The sequence below is a fragment of the Dasypus novemcinctus genome, chromosome 13 (genome assembly GCF_030445035.2).
Source record: "Dasypus novemcinctus isolate mDasNov1 chromosome 13, mDasNov1.1.hap2, whole genome shotgun sequence".
Taxonomy (NCBI): domain Eukaryota; kingdom Metazoa; phylum Chordata; class Mammalia; order Cingulata; family Dasypodidae; genus Dasypus; species Dasypus novemcinctus.
Genome location: NC_080685.1, coordinates 21,077,721 through 21,101,943, shown reverse-complemented (window position 1 = coordinate 21,101,943; position 24,223 = coordinate 21,077,721). Strand labels below are relative to the sequence as shown.

Genomic DNA, 24,223 nt, shown 5'->3' with positions numbered 1-24,223 from the left:
CTCGAAGCCAAACTCAGCATGTAAATGCAATGCCTTCCCCCCAGCGTGGGACATGACACCCGGGGATGAGCCTCCCTGGCAACGAGGGACCACTATCAACTACCAACTGATGATGCAACTGGAAAATGACCTTATACGGAAGGTTCAATGCAGATCAGCAGAATATCCACGTCTACATAAAATACCATGACTTTAAAATGCTGTTTGACCTAAAGTAAGGGAGAAATGGAAAGGAGAAATGAGTTTATATGGCTACGAGTTTCTAAAAAAGAGTCTGGAGGCTGGCAGAAGGATTGCCCTCATGCACAACTGAGCAGAGTCAGAGAGACAGATAAAGCAGATACAACCCCCAGATATTGGTTCCTTTGAGGGCTAAAGAGACCCATGGGAGTTATGGTCATGGCCGATGGGGTTAACTACCAGGGCAGATGGCCCCTCTTTGGAAATGGTGTTTATGTGTGATGAATCTGGACTCAGATGGGATCTCCCTTCATAAGACTTTCATGCTAATGTGCTGGAGGTGCAGTTAATGTTGGGGTTTAAGATATATTTAGGGGATTTGAATCTCTGGATTGACAATGTGATAGCCAGGTCCTGAGCCTCAACAGACTCCAGCACCTACAATCTGATCTATTGGACTTACCACACTCAGCTAAGATGGAGTTGAAGAAGGACAACCACCACACCATGGAGCCTAGAGTGATTACAACTGAAAATGGGAGGATTGCATCCAGCATCCATGTGGAATCTGAGCCTCCTCTTGACATAGAGGTGCAATGGACACAACCAATCCAATGTCCACATAGAAGAGGTGGCATTGGATTGGGAAAAGTGGACATGGTAGACGATGGGTATGGGGAAAGGCAGGAAGAGATGAGAGGTGGAGGCATCTTTGGGACATGGAGCTGCCCTGGATGGTGCTTCAGAGGTAATCACCGGACATTGTAAATCCTCACAGGGCCCACTGGATGGAATGGAGGAGAGTATGGGCCATGATATGAACCATTGTCTATGAGGTGCAGAGGTGCCCAAAGATGTACTTACCAAATCCAATGGATGTGTCATGATGATGGGAACGAGTGTTGTTGGGGGGGGAGAGGGGGGGTGGGGGGGTGGGGTTGAATGGGACCTCACATATATATTTTTAATGTAATATTATTACAAAGTCAATTAAAAAAAAAAAAGAAAATAAGAAAAAAGTATTTTCTAAAAGAAAAAAAAAAAAACAAAAAAAAACAAAGAGGAATTGTAAATAATGCAGCATGGCTAGGGCATGCAGGCCTGGTTATCACTATCAGTCTACCAGGATATTATGGCCATGGGCCCTACAAGTACATAGGAACACATTCTTGGTGAGTTGAACAACCTATATTAATTATTTTTTAAACAGAGGCTAAAGATGATAAAACTGACTTTGCCCTCTTGCAGCCGTTTTTAAAGTTAGTTGTAAAATGGGACCTTCTGAGCGCGCAAACAGGTTCATTTACATAAAATACTAGGCACTGAAATGTTTTCCACTGTACCAGGGACGGGAGCCCTCTAGCAGCCACATACGTAAGGCTAGCCAGTAAAAACAGGCTTGGGGTAGGAACAGAGGATGTTCTCAGGATGTCAGGAGCAAGGGTGGCATTTAGTGCATGGAGAAGCCCAGCTTTATTCCAGGGGTACAGTGGGTAGGACAGTGCCATGGGGCACAATGCACTCTTCCAGAGCAGAGGAGAGAGCAGCACTAGCCCGACAACTCTATTTTAGTTAGACCTCCTGGTGAAGTTTCCTCACTCTGACCTCGGCTAAAAAAAGTTCTTATTCACGGAGTATGAAAATCAAACATCCCTGTGATGGTGCCTGTGGTTTCGGCCCTTTGTGTAACACTCTGGGAGGACAGTCATGTCGGGGAAGGTGTCCGCCGTCATATGTGGTTACAGTCCCCTGTAACCATCCCTTTTCCTTTCAGACCACCGTGTGCAGTGTGAAGATGCGACCTGATTTCTCCACTTCAGGCCAATGGGACGTGGTCACTGAGTGTGAAGGGAAAAAGGAGGTGGATGTCTTCGATGGGGTTATGGTTTGCACTGGTCATCACACTGATGCTCACCTACCCCTGGAAAGCTTCCCTGGTGAGTAGCCTACCAGGAAGAAGCTCCTTGAACCATGCCTGCGGGCTGACCCCTGAGGATTGGGAAGTTTGAGTGCTTCCTCCTCAGGATGAAATAAGACTTGCACTCATCCTGCATGAGCCCCTGAGTGATACTACTTATACTACTGCTGCTTTGGGGTATTAGAGATCATGGTAATTTTGTAGATTAAATCGAGGTCTATTTAGTTTCACTATGACTTTAGTTTATCTAGGGATCAAAAGAAAGAATGTGAAGTTGTTGATCAGTATTAGGTTAGATGAGAGATTTTTCAGCAATCAAGGAAACAAATAGAACTGTTGGGTTTCAAAGAGATAAATGAAAGCTTGAAGAAAAAATGTATATACAGTCTTTGGCCTGGTATAGCATTTTGAAAAAAACAAGTGTACATAAAGATATACTCTGATTAGAATGGGAAAAGATTTTCAAGGGGAGGAAAGGATGAAAGAGAAAGGAGGTTTCTGAGGCAGTTTGAATCCTGAGTTAAGCAGACTTTTTCTCATAAGGAAAGTGGAAGGTTTTTCTCTGAGGCTATGGGAAAAAGAAAATAGGCAGAAATTGAAAGGCAAGCGAGTAGCTGAGTGAAGGGGAAGCATAATGGATAATACATGCTTAAACTCTATATAAACACTACCCAAAATGAGTGCTTTGATAAATACCTGTCAGAGAAACCATTACCCAACACTTATTTTTCTGCTTCTTGCAGGAATTGAGAAGTTCAAAGGGCAGTACCTCCACAGTCGGGACTATAAGAACCCAGAGATATTCACTGGAAAGAGAGTCATTTTAATTGGTATTGGGAACTCTGGAGGGGATCTGGCAGTGGAGATCAGCCACACAGCCAAGCAGGTTTGAATCAGTGAATTAGTCCCTTTACTTCTCCCTGGTCAGGCATCATCCAGTAAGCTGCAGGTGGGGTGTGGATGGCCGCACATAAGCCATGGGTATAAATGACAAATGTAGAGCTTGGTTCCATCCCTTCGTTGTTAATATTATGCCTGAGGCTAATGGAGCCAAGGTTACCAGTTAGGTTTCCATTCATTCAGCTGGTCTCCCGCTTAGGAAATTATTCATGGTCATAGACTGTGCTGATAGTCCCAACCAGTCATTTCCTCAGAGTGTGCTGCTGACACACTCTGAGGTAATTACTGGGAGAACTAGTTAGAATGCGGCACTCAGAGAGTAGGATGGCCAGAGTAAAAATGTCATATGTTTACATGAAGGGAAGCACACCGTTGTCATTGAAAGCTTTTCACTCGTAGTGTTGTGCCTGTATTGTACTCTTTACTCACCAAATGGAAAACAGAAGCAATCTAATCTTACAAAGAAATATATCCACACACAAGCAGCAATCTCCAGCCTTGGCATCCGGTTAGGTCATAAAGAATGACATTGACAGTAAAGCAATTTCTTTCTCTTTGATATTTGTTTTGTTTTGTTTTGCAAGTTTTGGTTTGTTTTATATTTTTATCAGAGATTTTGAAGTCTGAAGAAAGTGTCTGTTTCCCTAACCTATCCTGGCAAATACACCATATATTACATATAGTGTGCGTCATATATATAAATATACTGTTACTCATGTTTTTATTGAATCATAACTTTCCTGCTAATAAATATATACCTAGTTGTTCTTCAGTAACTCTAAACTCGGCTTCTCCACAAATAGCCTTTAAATGCTTTTTTTAAAACAAGAAGCTTAATGCCAGTATTTATTGAATGACCCTCTCTACCAACTTTAAGCCAATAATGCTTCTTCTCAGTAGTATCCTCATCTATATCTCAAAGGTGATTTTATATATTAATATTATTCCATTAATTAATTTGATGGCATGTTTCAAGCAATAGGTAGGAAAAGAACAAGGGCCAAGTATGTGTTGGGTGCTAGGATACAAGTATGTGCAATGTATGTAGTGGGGTCCATAGCAGGGCCCTCATCAACCCCATCACCTTGTCAGATGGCCCCTTCTAAGGCAGCTGAGTATTACTCTCACCAAGGAATTACTGACTGCCGGAGAGCAAAGCAGCCCGAGTGGGTGGAGATGAGGTAGCTGTGCCTGTGTGATAAGACAGCTGCGTGTGGAGAATGCCTGGGAAAATGCAGAATAAAACTGTCTTCAAGGAGGGCAGTATTAAGTCACCCCACTGATGCAAGCTGAAAACTCAATTCTAACACTTTGTGTTCTAACACTTTACTTTGCATATTAAATACATTTCTGGTCAGCTGTTTGTTAAATAGGACTTGCATATGGACTCATAGTTTTACCTTACCAAGGAAGCTTGCTATATTAAAGATGCTAGTGGTAAAATGCTTTGATGGAAACATCTCTTTTTTGTCAAACGATTTCTCTTATATTTTCCACTTATATATCCAGATTTTAAATATTCTGTTTGCTTAAAACAAGGTATGGGTCAGAATAATGAAATGAGAGGTAGGATAGCTCTAAACCATTTATCAAGTACCATATCCATTAAAAAATATTATTTAATTCTCACAAACCCTGTGATGTATGTAGTATTACTATTTTATAAATCAGGAACCTTTTAAATTAGACTCTGAGCATTTATATTACTTGTCAAAAGTTATATAGCCAGCGCACAGAACTGTCCAATTCCTAAGACCATGACTACTCTTTGAATTGTGCTAAATTATGATAGCACTTAAAGTCATTTTGGTGGGACTATATATTCCTGATTACAGAAATATGAAGTAAAGGAGTACCCCCTATAGATAACTCACCTTCCTATATAAGAGCATAGACAAAAGACCATGAAGCAATCTACTTATATACCTTACAACTCTGGAAACTATCTCCAGAACATTTTGCAATGTGGAGAAATCAATACTTTATCAGTAATTGACCTCAAGCAATATTTTTAACCAGGTAATTGACCACAGGGACATCAAACCTTCATCCACTCTGAAAGTGGACTTTAGTCAACAGCCTCAGAGAGACTGACTAGCTTTCTGTTGTTCAACTGGCAATCTTAATTTTTTTCCATTAATTAGTCATTGAAACATTATCTTAAGCACAGACTTTGCAGTCATTCAGGCATGATTGGAATTTCAATTCTCCCACTTATTAGCTATACAATTTCAGGCAAGTCATTCATCCTCTCCATTCCTCTCAACTGTAAAATGGGGATAAGTATACCTTCCTCAAGAGGTTGGAATTTTGATTAAACAAGAATAGAGGGAAAGGATCTAGCACTGTGGGTACTGGTTGTAATTCTCAGTTAGTGGAAGTGATGGTGATGATGTGCTGGGGAGATTAAGATATGTAGGTTATACCACCGCCCTTCTTAAAATAAATTTGGAGAGACAGGCAACAAAACATAAAAAGTATAACATCAGTATAATTGCTAAGTAACCGTTTGTTGTAATAATACAAACAATATAAAGGCAAAAGGACTTAAAGGTTTGGATTAAATAACTTCAGGTTCCTTCCAGCTTTACCCTACCATAAGTGCTAGATATGTTCGGAGGATGCAGAGAAAACTGGAGGCTAGCATGGTCAGCGGCATCTTCAATGAGGAGGCAAACTTAATCTGGATCTTGAAAAGGAATAGGCTTTGGAAAATTTAGGGGAAAGGGGGCTTTCTAGGCAGGTGTAATGGCATTAAACAGAAATGCAGTGGTGGATCAGACCCAGGCATATTCTGGGAAGACATGCTTAGGAAAGAATATAGCAAGGAATTAAAAATGAGTGTGCAAAGGTTAGAAAGCCAGGCTAATGAGTTTGAACTTAATCTTGAAAAAGATGGGGTGGTTTTGAAGGTTTATGAGCCACAGAGTGGCAAAAGCAAACAGTTTTTTTCCCCATGCCCTAGGTATTCCTCAGCACCAGGAGAGGAGCTTGGATCATAAATCGTGTAGGGGACTATGGATATCCTGCTGACATACTGTTTTCTTCTCGACTTAAATATTTTCTCTCAAAGATTATAGGTCAATCATTATCAAATATTTATCGAGAAAAAAGATTGAACCAAAGATTTGACCGTGAAATGTTTGGCCTGAAGCCTAAACACAGGCACGTCCCCAGGCTGGGAATGGGAAGGAATTGGCCCAGGGACAAGAATAAGGGCTATATATATAGGCTAACAGCAGAGCTACCTCTACCCACACGTTAGGAAAATCCACAGAATCTGAAATCGGCTCCTCCCTTATTCCCCCACGTAAGTCCAAAATCTACAGGTCTATAGGTTTATGGTCTATGATTCCCCTTGGCATTTAGCATTTTCTCATTCCCCCAGGAATCAGTTCTTTTCACACGATGTACAACAACAACAACAAAATAGTAACAGAAAGCAGAGCACTTATTTATTCATCTAACAAATACTGAGTGCCTTTATGAATCAGGCATTATACCAGGCATGAGAATACAGAGATAAAAAACATAATATAAATACTAATACCAGTAATAATACTTTACCCTATAGAGGAGTTACTATATGACAACCGTATGACATTTAGCACAGTGCTAAATGAATTACATGCATTATCTCGTTTAATTCTCAAAACAGCCCTATACCTTAGTACTATTATTCTCTCCATTTTGCAGATATAGACTTAGAGAAACTAAGTAATTGGCTCATGGTCACACAACTAATAAATGGCAGGCTCTAGAAAGGGATCTTTCCATAAATATTCTAATGAAAAGAAGACAAAATATGATGAAATACATATATTGCTATGAGAACATAAAGGAGGGAGACTTCGCACATCCATGTAGGTAGATTGTGAAAGCATTTCCAGAGAACTGGTTTGTTTTTGTGTTTTTTTAAAGATTTTTAAAAAATTTATTTCTCTCTCAACCTCCTCCCTCTCCTCCCCCCAGTTGTCTGCTCTCTCTGTCCATTCACTGTGTGTTTTTCTGTGACCGCTTCTATCCTTATCAGCAGCACCAGGAATCTGTATTTCTTTTTGTTGCCTCATCTTGTGTCAGCTCTCCGTGTATGCGGCACCATTCTTGGGCAGGCTGTACTTTCTTTAGCGCTAGGCGGCTCTCCTTACGGGACATACTCCTTGCACGTGGGGCTTCCCTACATGGGGGACACCCCTGCATGGCAGGGCAGTCCTTGCGTGCATCAGCACTGCACATGGGCCAGCTCCACACGGGTCAAGGAGGCCCCAGGTTTGAACCGCAGACCTCCCATGTGGTAGGCGGACGCACTATCAATTGGGCCAAGTCCGCTTCCCTTGAGAACTGGTTTTAAATGCTTTGTATTCTCCAAACTTCTTATTTTTGGAAGTGTTCAGATCTACAAAGAAGTTGTATGAATAGTAAACACTATGATCAATCATTTACCCTCTACCTAGATTCACCTATCATTAGCATTTTGCTATATGTGCTTTCTCTTTCTCTCTCTCTGAAGAGAGATCCATAAACATATATTATATATGCATACATACATACATGTATTTTTCTACACCATTTGAGAATAAATTGCATCGCTATGATACTTTACCCTAAATAGTTCAGCATATATATATGCCATATATTATAAGAAAAAGAGCATTCTCCCAGTACAATCATCACATTTGAAAAATTTAATATTAATATAATACAATACAATCTAGTATATTGGCATATTCAAATTCTCCCAGCTGTCCTAATAATGTTCTTTACCCCTATTTTTCTATCCAGGATCCTGTCAGGTAACGCACCATTACATTTTGTTGGCTTCTCTCTTTAATCTTTTTAATCTGGAATAATTCCTCATCCTTTTCTTTGATGTGGACATATTTTTAGGATGCTAAGGCACTTGCTTTGCAGAAAGGCTCTCAATTTGGACTGGCATTGTTGTTTCTCCATGCTTATATTCAGGTTAAATATGTTAGGCACAAATACTACATAGGAGATGCTATGCCTGTCCTGGTGGACAATATCAGGAGGAACGTGGTCATCAGTTCATCCCATATTAATGATGTTAAATTAGATCACTTGGAAAAAGGTGGTATCCACCAAGTTCCTCCAGGAAAAGGTATTTTTTCCCTTTGAAATTACTCATTGGGGTGATACTTTGACACTGTGTTCCCCAACAACCTTTCACACAATTTTTTTAATAGGAGGTACCAGGAATTTAACCTGGGACCTTGTATATGGAAAGCAGGCATTTAACCATTGAGCTATAGCCCCTCCCCTTGTTCAATTATTTTAACATCCATTTCTTCGGTAGTTGCAAAATATATTCAGATTTTATGGAATATTAGGGGATAGCCAAACAAATAAGTTAGGGGAGGAGCATTGCAATAACAAAAACAAAGTCTTTTTTTTTAAGATTTATTTGTTATTTATTTCTCTCCCCTTCCGCCCAGCTCCAGTTGTCGGTTCTCTGTGTCCATTCACTATGTGTTCTTCTGTGTCCACGTGGGTTCTTGTGAGTGGCACCAGGAATCTGTGTCTCTTTTTGTTGCATCATCTTGCTGTGTCAACTCTCTGTGTGTGCAGTGCCACTCCTGGGCAGGCTGTACTTTTTTTGCAAGGGGCACCCTACGCGGGGCACCCCTGCGTGGCATGGCACTCCTTGTGTGCATCAGCACTGCGTGTGGGCCCGCTCACCACATGGGCCAGGAGGCCCTGGGTTTGAACCCGAGACCTCCCATATGGTAGGCAGATGCTCTATCCGTTGAGCCACATCCGCTTCCCTAAAGGTAGTTTTAATAGTCCTGGTGACAAATATTGAGGGACTAAGCCAAGGTAATATTTGTGTAGAATATTTAAAATGATGCTGGGCATGCTAACAGGAGAAAGGGAAGAGTCTTGGTCACCATATGTAAGATTCAGTTTTATGGCCTGGGCAACTATGTGGATGGCAGTACAATTAGTGAAAATGATAGGTTTGGAGAGAAAGATGAAATCATCAGGCTGAAATGCAGAACAGAATCTTTACCTAAAGATTAGATTTAAAGCCTTACTAAATGTAGCCATCCAGTAATTGTTGTTTAAACATGGCATGCTCCTGAGGCTAGGCCAGCTGAACGTAATGGGCTGATGATCTGAGAGCCTATGAACCTAGGATCCAAGGATGCAAACTGCTTTTTAGAAGCATTCAAGATACTGGAAACCCTGTCTTCTTTTTTGGTGCACTTTTCCTATGCTATTGCCATGAAACATTACTTAACAGATCCCAAAGGATTTCAAAGGAGTTTGTAGAATACCATTGTGGTATAAATTCTAAAATCTTAGGCTTGGTAACCTTGGGCAAGTTATTTAACTTCTCCAAGCCTTAGTTTTCTCATCGATAAAGCCTGGATATAGACACCTCTCCTGCCTCCCTCATAGGGTTTGTGTGAGAGTCAAGTAAGTTAATGCATGCAAAAGCAATTTATAAACTGTAAATTGCCATACACTTGTAATTGATTATGCACTTTGGAAAATTATGGTCTAAGTTTAGCTCTTGGACATTTACAACTGGAAATGAGAGTGAACAGAACATTAATTGTCCAGTACTGCCAGAATTCTTGATATGGGGACAAGAACTACTGGCCTTATCATATTACTAAAGCATTTCTGCTCTTTGAGAAACAATATATGTATTGCTCAAATAAGACTCTTCTTTCTTTACTTTAATCTGAGAAGCTGACAGTGCCAAGCTGGTATAAACTAGACCTTTCTCACTTTCATGGATTGACTGAGAGAGAGACCATGGGAATACTGTTGTTTATATCATGCTGGTTTTTTCCTCTCTCTTCTCTTTCTCTCTCTCAGTCACTCACATATTTCTTTTTCTTGTTCTTTATCTCTATTCACAGAGCACTAAGTCAGCATCCAACAGTAAATGATGATCTACCAAGTCGCATAATTTCTGACTTGGTGAAAGGAAAAGGAAATGTGAAGGAGTTCACAGAGACAGCTGCCATATTTGAAGATGGTTCCCGGGAGGATGACATCGATGCTGTTATCTTTGCCACGGGCTATAGCTTTGCCTTTCCTTTTCTTGACGACACTGTCAAAGTGGTCAAAAACAAGACATCCCTATATAAAAATGCCTTCCCTCCAAAAGCCAGCTCTTGCAATCATAGGCTTAGTCCAGCCCTTGGGAGCCATTATGCCCATTTCAGAGATCCAGGGATGCTGGGCCACTCAAGTATTTAAAGGTAAGTGACCATGCACGTTGATTACTTAACTGCTTGCTGTTGTTTGTAATCCTATTTATGCACTTGTTTGTTATGGACTATGTGTTTGATTTCAGCAGTGCCTGGCACAAAGTTATTACTTGAAAATTAATTTTTAAGTGAATCTAAAGTAGTAATTTTATAACCATAGACATTTCAGAATCATCTGGGAAATTTTTTCAAAGTATGCATGCCCTGACCCCCTTGAGTGACACTCTCTTAAAGTCTGGGGCAGGGGTGCACTTCAAAGTAGAATCCACTGATCTACATTTTAGGCAACATATATATATATATATATATATGTGGAGTAAAACAATTGCATCTTATTTCATTAAAGCTAGAGAATTTCAATATAGAAATGATGTGACTTAATATCAGCCAACAATTGAGTCTCAGTTGAAGACTAAACTAATATGTAGAAGATTCAACCTCTCAAATCCTCATTCCACCCCTCACCCCCACCACCCAACACACACACATCATTTTTTTTTCTATTTTGGCTAGGAGTACATGAGAAAAAGACTTTGGAGCTTGGAAGGAGAGGCTTGATATGAGTATATGACATAGCTTCCAAAATCCTTAATTATATTTAGCATCATTAAAAACTATACAATGTCATAGAACAATTGTCTTGTTTAAAATGGTCAGACAACATCTGAAGGCATATTTTAAAATTGAAACTAGGGGAGCAGATGTGGCTCAAGCGGTTGAGGGCCTGCTTCCCATATGGTAAGTCCCCAGTTCCAGTACCACCTAAAAACTATGAAAACAAACAGCAAAAAAACAAATGAAAAAACCAAATCAGGGGAGCTGAGGTGACTCAGTGGTCCCCACGTATGAGGTCCTTGGTTCAATTCCCAGCCCCAGTACATTTAAAAAAAAAAAGGTATAACTAAAGTGCTTAAAAAGGAAAGAGAACAGAATGGTTAAGAGATTTGAATTGCTGTCATCTGAAATACAACTGAAAGATTTGGAGATGTTTAACTTGGAGAAGGTAAGATTCAGAGATACAGGAGAGTTCTCTTCAAATATTTAGATGACCCATGGATGAAGGATTAGATTTGTCCAGTATAACTTCAAAGAGTTGAACCAGAAGCAAGGAGAGAAATCTTGAGTAGAGTAAAATATCAGCTCAAAGTCTTTGATACTAATGACTATGCTTGTAAGCCTGTGCACCTGAAATAAGAACAAGGCCTAGAGCTGCAGGGTTCCTAAGAATTACCTCCAGAGAGCCTCTGTGTTGCTCAAATGTGGCCAGTCTCAAAGCCAAACTCAGCATGTAAATGTGTTGCCTTACCCCCCAGCATGGGACATGACTCCCAGGGATGAGCCTCCCTGGTGCCAAGGGATTACTACCAAGTACCAGCTGATGATGTAACTAAAAAATGACCTTGAATAAAAGGGTCAACTCAGACCAGCAGAATATCTCAGTCTACATATAATACCAGGAGTTAAAAATGCTTTTTGACCTGAAAAAAGGGGAATATGGAAAGGACAAATGAGTTTATATGGCTATGAGTCTCCAAAAAGAGCCAGGAGGTTATCAGAGGGGTTGCCCTTATGCACACCTCAGCAGAGTCTCAGAGACAGATAAAGTAGATACAACCCCAGGTATTGGTTCTTCTGAGGGCTACAGAGACCCACAGGTTGTATGGTCATGGCAGATGGAGTTCAATGCCATGTCAGTTGGCCCTACTTTGGAGTTTGTGTTTCTCTGTGATGGAGCTGTACTTAGATGTGATTTTTGTCCAAAAGCCTCTCCTGTTACTTTTACCAAAACTGTAGTTGGTGCTGGGGTTTAGTGTATACCCAGGGGACCTGAATCTCTGGACTGACCATGTGCTAGCCAGGCCCTGAGCATCAACAGACTTGCAACTTCTACACTCTGGTTTATCGGACTTACCCCACTCATATAACACGGAGGTGAAGAAGGTCAACCACCACACCAGAGAGCCAAGAGTGCCTACAACTGAAAGCAGGAGAATTGCATCCAGCATCCATGTGGAATATAAGCCCCCTCTTGATATAGATGTGGAGTGGACACAACCATTCTAAGGTCCACAGGATGGAGGAATAGAGTATGCATTAGAGTGGACTTACTAATATTCTATTCATGAACTGTTGTGATTAGTAATCAACTAAAATGTGGCATTGGTGTGGAGACAGTGGCCATGGTGATTGCTGGGGGTAGGGAGTGGGAGGAAGAGATGTGATGTGGGGGCATTTTTGGGGGTTGGGGTTGTCCTGGGTGGTACTGCAGGGACAGTTACTGGACATTGTATGTTCTCCCATGGCCCACTGGGTGGACTGTGGGGGAGTGTGGGCGATGGTGTGGACCACTGACCATGAGGTGCAGTGGTGCTCAGAGATGTATTCACCAAGTGCAATGAATGTCTCATGATGATGGAGGAGATTGTTGTTATGGGGGGCCGAGTGGGGTGAGGGGGGTGGGGGGCATATGGGACCTCATATTTTTTGAATGTAACATTAAAAAAATAAATAGACAAAAGAAAATCAGCTCAAAGTAACAACAAACAAGCAGACAAAGACACTTGTTTTTTCCCTATCAGTGGGTGCCATCATATTTGGGAAGTTGGGATCTTTTCCATCTGTTTGCAGAAATATTCCTGGTTTACAGCTGTACTCTTTTTTTTTTTTGTATATTAAAACATTTATTGAGGTATATCACTCATATATAAACATACATAAGCAATAACTGTATAGTAATAGTTGTGAACGCATAAAACAACTATACATAAAATCATACAGGGCTCTCATACTTCAACTCAGCCTACCACCAATACCTTTCATTATTGTGAAACATTTTTAACTAATGATTAAAGAGCATCCTTAAAATATTACTACTAACCAAAGTAGCTTACATTTAGTGTATTTTCCCCCCAACCCACCCTATTATTATTATTAGGAGGAGGAGTAGTACTATATTGTTTATACATGAACATACATAAACAATAAGTGTGGAGTAAAAGTTGTGAACTTACAAAACAAACATGCATAACATCATACAGGGGTCCCATACATCAACCCACCACCAACACCTTGCATTGTTGTGAGACATTTGTTATAAATTATGAAAGAATATCATCAAAATCTTACTACTAACTCTAGTCATTATCTTGTATTTGGTGTATTTTCCCCCCAACCCACCCTATTATTATTTTTTAAATGTTTTTATGACAAAAATTGTGAACTTATGTAACAATCATGCACATGTGCAGAATTCCCATACAAAACACCCCTCTATCAACACACCACACTACAGTAGAACATTTGTTACAGATTATGAGATAATATCATCAGATTATTACCAGGTCCATTGTGTACCTTTGGCACACTTTTTCCAGACTCCCCCATTTTCAACACTGTGTATCTTTGGCATAGATGCATGAATATTACATCATTTCTGTTAACCATGATCCATAGGCCACTCCAGTTGTATTTTTCCCATGCTTCTCCACATTCACACCACCCGGCAATAGTGATGTACATCTGCTCCAGCTCACATAGGTCACTCTTGCTCTGTACCATCAACCACAACTCTCACCCCTCTCTGGGTTTACTGTGTTATTCATTCCCTAGATTATTCTCTAACTTTCTTTCAATTGGCATTTACATCCCTACACTACTCCTTTCAGTCACATTCCTATTTATAAACCAGCTGTTTCTCAGTATAATGTGTTACATCAACTCTATACGTTTCCACAATTTTAAAGTAAAGTTAATTAAAACTTGTACATACATTAAACATCAGTAGTCCATCTGAGTCCTCCTCTTATCTCCTTTAAAAATCTATCACCTACTGCCAGGTCTTGGAGATATTTTCCTACATTTTCTTCTAGAAGCTTTATGGTTCTTGATATGTAAATTAGGCTTTTGATCCATTTTGAGTTAATTTTTGTATAATGTGGGATAGGGGTCCTCTTTCCTTCTTTTGGCTATGGATATGCAGTTCTCTGAGCACCATTTGTGGAACGAACTGTTCTGCCCAAGATGGGTGGGTTTGACAGGCTTGTCAAAAATCATGTGACCATAGATGTGAGGGTCTGTTTCTGAACAGTCGGTTCAGTTCCATTGATCTGTGTGTCTGCTTTTATGCCAGTACCATCTGTTTTTACCACTGTAGCTAGGTAATATGATTTAAAGTCTGGAAGTGAGAGCCCTCCAACTTTGCTTTTCCTTTTTAAGATGTTTCTGGCTACTCAGGACACCTTACCCTTCCAAATATGTTTGATAATCATGTTTTCCATTTGTTTTAAAAATGCTGGTGGAATTTATATTGGGATTGCATTGAATCTGTATCTCAATTTGAGTAGAATGGACATCTTAATGATATTTAGCCTTCCAATCTGTGAGAATGGAATGTTCTTCCATTTATTTAGGTTAAATTTCTTTTAAAATGAGTTGCAATTTTCTGAATAGAAGTGATTGACAACATTCATTAAATTCATTCCAAAATATTTGAGTTTTATCTGTTATATTTTATTTACACCATTTTTTGACACTGTTACTTACTTTTACTGATATAATCTTCATTTCTAGACTCTCTTCCAAACCTCTCCTGTCTTTTCTTTTTAGACTGTAGCACACCCTTTAGTATTTCCTGCAATGCTGGTCTCTTGGTTACAAACTCTTTTAGTTTCTGTTTATCTATGAGTATTCTAAACTTGCCTTCATTTTTGAACGTCAATTTTGCTGGATATACGATTCTTGTTTGGAAGTTTTTCTTGTAGTATCTTAAATATATCATACCACTATCTTCTTGCTTCCATGGTTTCTGGTGAGAAATCAGCACTTAATTTTATTGGTTATCCCTTATATGTTATGCATTGCTTTTCTCTTGCTCTCAGAATTCTCTCTTTGACTTTGGCATTTGACATTCTGATTAGTATGTTTCTTGGATTTGGTCAATTTGGATTTATTTGGATGGGAGTATGTTGTGCTTTTGGACATGGATATCTATGCCCTTCAATAGGGTTGGGAAATTTTCTACCATTATTTCTTCAAATATTCCTTCTGCCCCTTTTCTCTCCTCTTCTCCTTCTGGGACACCCATGGCAAGTATCTTTGCATGTCTCTTCCTATCATTTAGTTCCCTGAGAACTTGTTCTATTTTTTCCATTCTTTTCTTCATCTGTTCTTTTGTATTTTTGCTTTCAGAGGCCATTTCTTCAAGCTCACCAGTCCTTTCTTCTGCCTCCTCAAATCTGCTATTATATGATTCCAGTTTTTTGGTTTTTTTTTTTTTAACATTTATTTTTATTTATTTCTCTCCCCTTCCCCCTCCCCTTGCCCCAGTTGTCTACTCTCTGTGTCCATTTTCTGTGTGTTCTTCTGTGTCCACTTCTATTCTTGTCAGCAGTACCGGGAACCTGTGTCTCCTTTTGTTGCATCATCTTGCTGCATCAGCTCTCTGTGTGTGTGGCGCCATTCCTGGGCAGGCTGAACTTTCTTGCACGCTAGGCAGCTCTCCTTACAGGGCGCACTCCTGGCACATGGGGTTCCCCTATGTGGGAGACACCCCTGCATGGCACGGCACTCCTTGCGCACATCAGCACTGCACATGGGCCAGCTCCACATGGGTCAAGGAGGCCCTGGGTTTAAACTGTGGACCTCCCATGTGGTAAGTGGATGCTCTATCCATTGAGCCAAGTCTGCTTCCCTCCAAGGTATTTTTTATTTAATTTATTTCATTTTTCACTCATGTAAGTTCTGCTCTTTTTCTATGTATGCTTTCAGATTCTTCTTTGGGCTTGTCCAATGTCTTCTTAATATCTTTAATCCCTTTAGCCATCTCATTGAATTTATTAAGGATATTTTTTTGAACATCTATGATTATTTGTCTCAATTCCTTATGTCATCTGGAGGCTTATGTTGTTCCTTTAACTGGGCCATATCTTCCTGTTTCTTGGTGTGGATTGTAATTTTTTGTTGGCGTTTTGGCATCTGGCTTACTAGATGTATTTATTCTGGATGCAATTTCTCTCTTTAATTTAGGGCTTTCTTGCCCTTTTTCTTTTGCTGGTGTGTAGTAGGAGCTAAGGATGTAGTTGGTGCTGCAAGATGTAGAGGCTCAATCTTCTCTCATTGCCATAAGAACTGATGACGCTTCTTCCAGCTTTCTCCTTTGCCAGGGGTAGGGACAGAGTCACAGCTGTGTGTAATAATACAAGTTGTGCAGGCCTAGACTTTAGTTGCCCAGAGAGACTGATGAAGTTTCATGCACTTTTCTCCCCTACCTGGAGTGGGGATAGAGCTGTAGGTGTGGGCAGCAATCTATGCCATGTGGGTCCAAAATGACTGCAGTTGCCCTGGTAGACGTCTGACTATTCAGTCTGTGCCAGCTAACTGTTCCTGCAGTTACCCAAAGAGGCTGGTGCAGGGCTCACCAGATTTCTCCCTGCTATATGTGGGACTGAAGCATAGGCTAGGGCTGCAGTCCGACTTTGGTGAAAGAAAGGGCTCCCTACCATCACTGTGATTTTTCAGTCAACCAGGCTTCCCCTCATGCTGTGGGAAGAGTCAAAATGCAGCTACAGGCCTTTTTCTGACTTGGTCAGGTTCAAACTTTAGCTGTTCTTAGGGTTATACTTTAGCTAGCTTAATTTACTAACCATCAGCTGAAGTTGGTGGCCAACAATGTAAAGCAATTGCATTCAGAAAACTACAGTTTATTGTTAAAAGAAATTTTAAAAGACCTAAATAACTAGAAGAACATTCCATGCCCATGGATTGGAAGACATTAATATCATTAAGATGACAATTCTACTCAAATTGATATACAGATTCAGTGCAATCCTGATAAAAATTCTTCCAGCATTTAAAAAATAAACAGAAAGCAAAATATATCAAATTTATTTTGAAGGGTAAGGTGTCCTGAGTAGCCAAAAACATCTTAAAAAGGAAAAGCAAAGCTGGGGAACTCTCATTTCCAGACTTTAAATAATATTACCTACAGTGGTAAAAACAGCATGATACTGACACAAAGACAGACATATAGACCCATAGAACGAAGTTGGTAGTTCAGAAATAGACCCTAACATCTAGGGTCAAGAGATTTTTGACAAGCCTGTCAAAAACACCCAGCTCAGGCAGAACAGTCCATTCAACAAATAGTGCTGAGAGAACTGGATATCCATAGCCAAAAGAAGGAAATAGGACCCCTATCTCATACCTTATACAAAAATTAACACTGTGAAAGTGTGGAAATGTATAGAGTTGATGGTAACACATTACAGTGAGTAACAGATTGTTTATAAATAGGATCGTGGCTGAAAAGGGTAGTCTAGGGATGTAAATGCCAATTGAAAGAAAGAGAACAATCTAGGGACTGAATAACACAGTAAACCCAGAGGTGGATGAGAATTGTGGTTATTGGTACAGATGCAAGAGTGTCCTTTGTGACCTAGAGCAGATATACATCACTATTGCAGGGTGGTGTGAATGTGAAGAATGGGAAAAATATAACTGGAGTGACCTATGGACCTTGGTTAACAGTAATAACATAATATCAATACATCTATGCCAAAGATATACTGTGTTGATACTGTGGAAGTCTGTAAAATGAATGCCCAGGGTATGCTATGGACCTGGTAATAATATGAGGATATCATTTCATAATCTGTAAAAAATGTGCCACCACAATGTGACATGTTGATAGAGGAGTATTGTATGGGAATTGTGCACATGTGCATGATTGTTTTTATAACTTTATAGCTTCTGTCATAAAAATATATTTAAAAAATAATAATAGAGTAGGTTGGGGGAAAATACACCAAATATAAGATAATGACTATAATTCATAGTAAGATTTTGATGATATTCTTTCATAATTTGTAACAAATGTTTCACAGCAGTGCAAGGTTTTGGTGGTGGGTTGATGTATGGGACCCCTGTATGATGTTATGCATGTTTGTTTTGTAAGTTCACAACTTTTACTCTACACTTATTGTTTATGTGTGTTCACGTGTAAATGATAAAAAAATAATAATAGGGCGGGCTGGGGGAAAAATACACCACATGTAAGATATTTTGATTTTAGTAAAATTTTAAAGATGTTCTTTAATCATTAGTTAAAAATGTTTCACAACAATGCAATTTATTGGTGGTGGGGTGAGATATGAGAGCCCTGTATGATGTTACGTATGTTTGTTTTATAAGTTCACAACTATTGTGAACACTTACTGTTTATGTATGTTTATGTATGAGTGATATACTTCAATAAACAAAAAGAAAAAAGAAAAAAAAAAGGGCATGCAAAGACATAGGAAATGGGAATGCTAGCATGGGACATGACCTCGGCCTTCATGGTGTAGAGCTGGTCAATTTTATCCATTCCAAGCTTTAGGTACTCTGTTATGTGAATTATTCTCAAAGAAAAAACTGCTGTGGTTCCCAAACTCTGTATTTGACCAAGTTTCAAAAAAATGAAAATCTGTTTCACAGCTTTAAAGTCCTGCAGAGTCACACACTCACAGCTTGAGGTCCTTGAGGTTGTACCCAGTGGAGATCAGTCCAGTGATGTAACTACATATATCCCATAGAGGAATCAGCACCAGCGTCACATGGGATCCATCATCTATGGGGATTTGGTTCTGTCACATCATAACAAAAGAGACTGCCCACCTGTATTCCTCATAAGTGAAAAAATCCTTCAAGGGTAGTTGGTTGGCATGAATAGGGTCTGGATAACATTATTGAAAGAGGCATACTGTCGAGTTGTGTTTTTGTACTGACTGAAGACATCATGTACATCTGTGCTGAATAAGATACCAAATTTCATCTTCAGAGTAGAGAGGAGTATCATATTCACTGGGGAGGCTCTGAATGTAGGGCTGCCATAAAGACTTAGGACTGGCTCACTCACACAGCAGGTGAAAGGCCCATGTGGTAATTCCCATGGCTTGAAGAATTAGGTTTTGAGAATATAAAGGCGCCAACACTGAATTCTTAGCAGATTCAACAGTCAGAAGTAATTTTCGTGGAACCCATAAAAATAAATTTTCTGTCTTGATATTTCTTATTGCTCTCAAATAAAAGCCCTATTCTTTGAAGTTAACCATTTCAAAACCCTCAACAGAAGCTACATTTTTGGGGGCTCATTTCATTAGCTCAGGAAAGTAATCTCTTTCTCCATAAAAAATAATGCTTTCATGGTGTTTTCTCAGCTAGAGCCCAGATCTGCACCTACTCTTCCCATTCTTTTCCTTGGCCAGGTGCAGGACTACTGCATTTCTATAACAGTTCCCTAGTTAAGCTCAAGATTTCCTTCAGAGACATAGTTGCTGTAACACCAGTGCCTGACTTCTGAGTTTTCACTTAATTCTTCTTACTCATTTTGACTTCCTGCTTCCCCAGGTCAGTCCTCATGGTCCATCTCAACCAAGCCCAGGCAGTGGTGGCAGCAAGCAATCAACCAACAAAATGTTTCCTGAGTATCTGAAGAGACCACTAACTAATTTCAAATGAAGCATTTCTGTGTTTCCTCGTTGACTTTTGTATATAAGCAATAATTCTCATGGTCAAAATGAGAAAACACATGGCAAAACAGAATGTCTTGAATGTTGAATTTCTGAGTCTCATATGTTAGTTACTAGTGTATTCCCATAGAAGTGCAGCCAATATGGCAGAGTGTAAAACCTGTCATATGGAGAACTAGTGCTGTTTAGTCAAATATTGGGAAGACTAAAGATGTTATGAGCACTGTCGAATGTTTCAAGGGCTGTCATATGTTAAGATTATTCTCTCCAGAAGGCAGAGCAATGGTGGAAGTTTCATGGAGGCAGACTTTGGAGTCGATAAAAAGAGTACTAGTCCATCAACCAGAGCAACCAAATATTTAAATAATCTCCTCAGAGGGTTATGAGATCCCCATCACCAGAGAAGTTTAATCAGTACTGAGATAATCACTTGACTAGAGAACATGTAGAGAAGGAGTGTATTTGTATATTCCCATTCTGAAATTATATGATACAGTATTTTATGGATTAACACCTTAGGGCTAGGGTATAGTTAAAAGTCTTTACATGGCATAAAACCTTATGCTCAGGTTTTCAGGTGCTATGCCATGTAGAGAATTTTAGCTTAAAATTGTCTATATTGATTTAAATACTCCTTTCCTTTGTCTGACCATGTCCTTGGTATTAAATTCCTACTACTGGAACTGTTTGTTCTCCCAAGAATGGGTATTCTAAATTATCCCTGGCCTTACTCCTAGCCATCATCAAATAAAAAAGTTCAGAAGATAAGGGTTATCTTTGAAAATAATTTAGGCATAAAATGTAATTGAGAGCTTACTTCTACTTCCGTCTCCCTGTAATAGAGCCTCTTCTTTTTTTCATCTTAAAAAATTGATTACATTTTAAATAAATGAAAGTATACAGTATATTACACAATATATTCAGAATTGCACTCAGACTTGTCCTTTTGTGTCTGGCTTGCTTCACTCAACATAATGTCCTCCAGGTTCATCCATGTTGTCATATGCTTTATAACTTCAGTTCTTCTTACAGCTGTATAAACTGTTTATCCATTCATTGGTTGATGGACACCTGAGTTGTTTCCAACTTTTGACAATCATGAATAATGCCACTATGAACAAAGGTGTGCAGATGTCTATCCATGTCACTGCTCTCAGTTCTGGGTATATACCCAGTAGTGGTATTGCAGCATCATGTGGCAAATCTATATTCAATTTCTTTAGGAACTAACAAACAGTCCTGCATAGTGGCTGTACCATTCTGCATTCCCACCAACAGTGAATAAGTGCTCCTATCTCTCCACATCCTCTCCAACACTTGTAATTCTTTGCCTTTTTAATAGGTGTGAAAGGGTATCACTGTAATTTTTATTTGCATTTCCCTAATCATTAGTGATGTTGAACATTTTTTCATGTTTGTGTTGTTGTTGTTGTTTTGCCATTTATATTTCTTCTTTGGACAAATGTCTATTTAACACTTTTGCCCATTTTTTATTTGTGTCATTTATTTTTTCATTGTTGAGCTGTAACATCAACTTATATATCATGGATATTAGGCCCTTATTGGATATGTGATTTCCAAATATTTTCTCCCATTGAGTAGGCTGCCTTTCTGCCCTTTTGACAAAGAACTTTGAGGTGCAGAAGTGTTTAATTTTGAGGAGATCCCATTTATCTATTTTTTGTTGTTGTTGTGCATGTTTTGGGTGTAAGGTCCAAGAAACCACTACCTACCACAAGGTTTTTAAGATGTTTCCTTACATTTTCTTCTGGTAGTTTTATGGTCCTGGCTTTTATATTTAGGTCTTTCATCCATTTTTAGTTGATTCTTGTATCGGGAGTGAGATAGGGGTCCTCTTTCATTCTTTTGCTTATAGATATCCAGTTTTCGTAGCACCACTTGTTGAAGAGCCTATTTTGTCCCATTAGATGGACTTGGAAGGTTTATCAAAAACCAATTGACTATAGAGGTGAGGGTTTATTTCTGAACTCCTAATTCTATTCTACTGATTGATGTGTCTATCTTTATCCCAGTACCATGCTGTTTTGACCACTGTAACTTTGTAATATGTTTCAAGGTCAGGCAGTGAAAGTCCTCCGATGTCACTCTTATTTTTTAGAATACGTTTGCCTATTTGGCTGCACTTTACCTCCCAAATGAATTTGGTAACTGCCTCTTCTATTTCTGTAAGGAGGCTGCTGGGATTTTTGATTGGTACTGCATTGATTCTATAAATCAGTTTGGGTAAGATTGACATCTTCATGATATTTAGTCTTGCAATCCATGAACACAAAATGTCTTTCCATTTGTTTGGTCTTCATTGATTTCTTTTAGAATTGTTTATTAGTTTTCTGCATATAGGTCTTGTATGTCTTTGGTTAAATTGATTTCTAGGTATTTGAGTCTATTTGTTGCTATTGAAAATGGAGTTTTTTTCACTCATTTTCTCCTCAGATTGTTCAATACTAGTGTACAAAAACATTGCTCATTTTTGCACATTGATCTTGCATCCTGCCACTTTGCTGAATTCATTAGCTCAAGTAGCTTTGTTGTAGACATTTCAGAATTTTCTAAATATAGGATCATGTCATCTATAAATAGTGAGAGTTTTACTTCTTCTTTTCCTATTTGGATGCCTTTAATTTTTTTTTTTTCTTGTCTAATTGGTCTGGCTAGAACTTCTAGTATAATGTTGAATAACTATGGTAACAGTGGGCATCCTTGTCTTATACCCAGTCTTAGAGGGAAAGCTTTCAACCTTTCCTTATTGAGTACAATGTTGGCTCTAGGTTTTTCATATAAGCCTTTTTTTAGAATACTGAGGAATTTTCCTTCTATTCCTATCTTTTTTAATGTTTTTTTTTAATCAAGAAAGGATACTGAGTTTTGTTGAATGTCTCTTCTGCATCGATTGAGATGATCATTTTTTTCCCCTCCAATTTGCTAATGTGGTATATTATGTTAATTGATTTTCTTATGTTGAGCCAGCCTTGCATACAGTAATAAATTCCACTTGGTTGTGATGTATAAGTCTTTTGATATGCTGTTGGATTCAATTTGCAAGAATTTTGTTTGGAATTTTGGTATCTATGTTCATAGAGAGAATGGTTTATAATTTTCTTTTTTTGTTATGTCTTTATCTGGCTTTGGTATGAGGGTGATGTTGGGTTCATAAAATGTGGTGGGTAATTTTCCTCCTCTTCAATTTTTTGGAAGAGTTTATACAGGATTGGTGTTCATTCTTTTCGAAATGCTTGGTAGAATTCACCCATGACACCATCTGGTCCTGGACTTTTCTTTGTTGGGAGATTTTTGATGACAGATTCAATCTGTTTAAATGTCATTGGTTTGTTAAATTCTTGTATTTCGTGTAGCAACAGTTTAGGGTTTGTGCATTTCTATGAATGTCATTTAGGTTGTCTAGTTTGTTGGCATAGAATTTCTCATAATAACCTCTTATAATCCTTTTTATTTCTGTGGGGTCAGTCATAACTTCCCCCCTTTCATTTCTGATTGTATTTATTTTCAACGTTTCTTTTTGTTCTTTATTAGTCTATCTAGGGGGTTGTTAATTTTCTTGATCTTCTCAAAGAAACAGCTTTTGGTTTTGTTGATTTTCTCTATTGTTTTTGTTGTTGTTCTCAGTTTCACTTATTTCTGCTCTAATCTTTATTATTTCATTCCTTCTGCTTCTTTTGGGATTAGTTTGTTCTTTTTCTAGTTTCTCTAGTTGTTCAGTTAAATATTTGAGTTTAGCTCTTTCTTCTTTTTCATACAGGCATTTAGGGCTATAAATTTCTCTGTCAAGACTACCTTTGCAGTATCCCATAAGTTTTGATAAGTTGTGTTCTCATTTTCATTTCTCTCAATATATTTACTGATTTCATTTGCATTTTCTTTTTTGACCCACTGATTATTTAGGAGTGTGTTGCTTAGCCTTCACTCATCTGCAAATTTACCTTTATTCTGTCTATTATTCATTTCCAGTTTCATTTCATTATGATCTTAGAAGTTGCTTTGTATAATTTCAATCTTTTTATATTTATTGAGAGCTGCATTGTGCCCTAACATGTGGTCTATCCTGGAGAAAGATCCATGGGCACTTGAGAAGAATGTATACTCCACCGAGTTTGAATGCAATGTTCTGTATATGTCTGTTAGGTCTAACTCATTTATCATATTGCTCAAGTTCTCTGCTTCATTCTTGATCATCTGTCTAGTTAATGATGTGAATGGTGTGTTGAAGTCTCCAATGATTATTGTAGAGATGTCTATTTCTCCCTTCAGTTTTACCAGAGGCTGTCTCATGTATTTTGGGGCACCCTGGTGAAGTGCACAGATATTTATGACTGTTATATATTCCTGGTGGATTGTCCCTTTTATTAATATATAATGGGCTTCTGTATCTCTTACAGCTTTTTTGCATTTAAAGTCTGCTTTGTCTGATATTAGTATAATGACCCCTGCTCTTTTTG

At 38.8% G+C, this 24,223-nt stretch overlaps 2 pseudogenes; one reads left to right on the top strand and one right to left on the bottom strand.

The window, feature by feature from the left end:
- LOC101437072 (flavin-containing monooxygenase 5-like) overlaps positions 1-24,223 on the top strand; it is a 41,285-nt pseudogene that overhangs the window by 10,751 nt on the left and 6,311 nt on the right.
- LOC139436330 (actin-histidine N-methyltransferase-like) lies at positions 18,467-19,605 on the bottom strand (annotated as a pseudogene).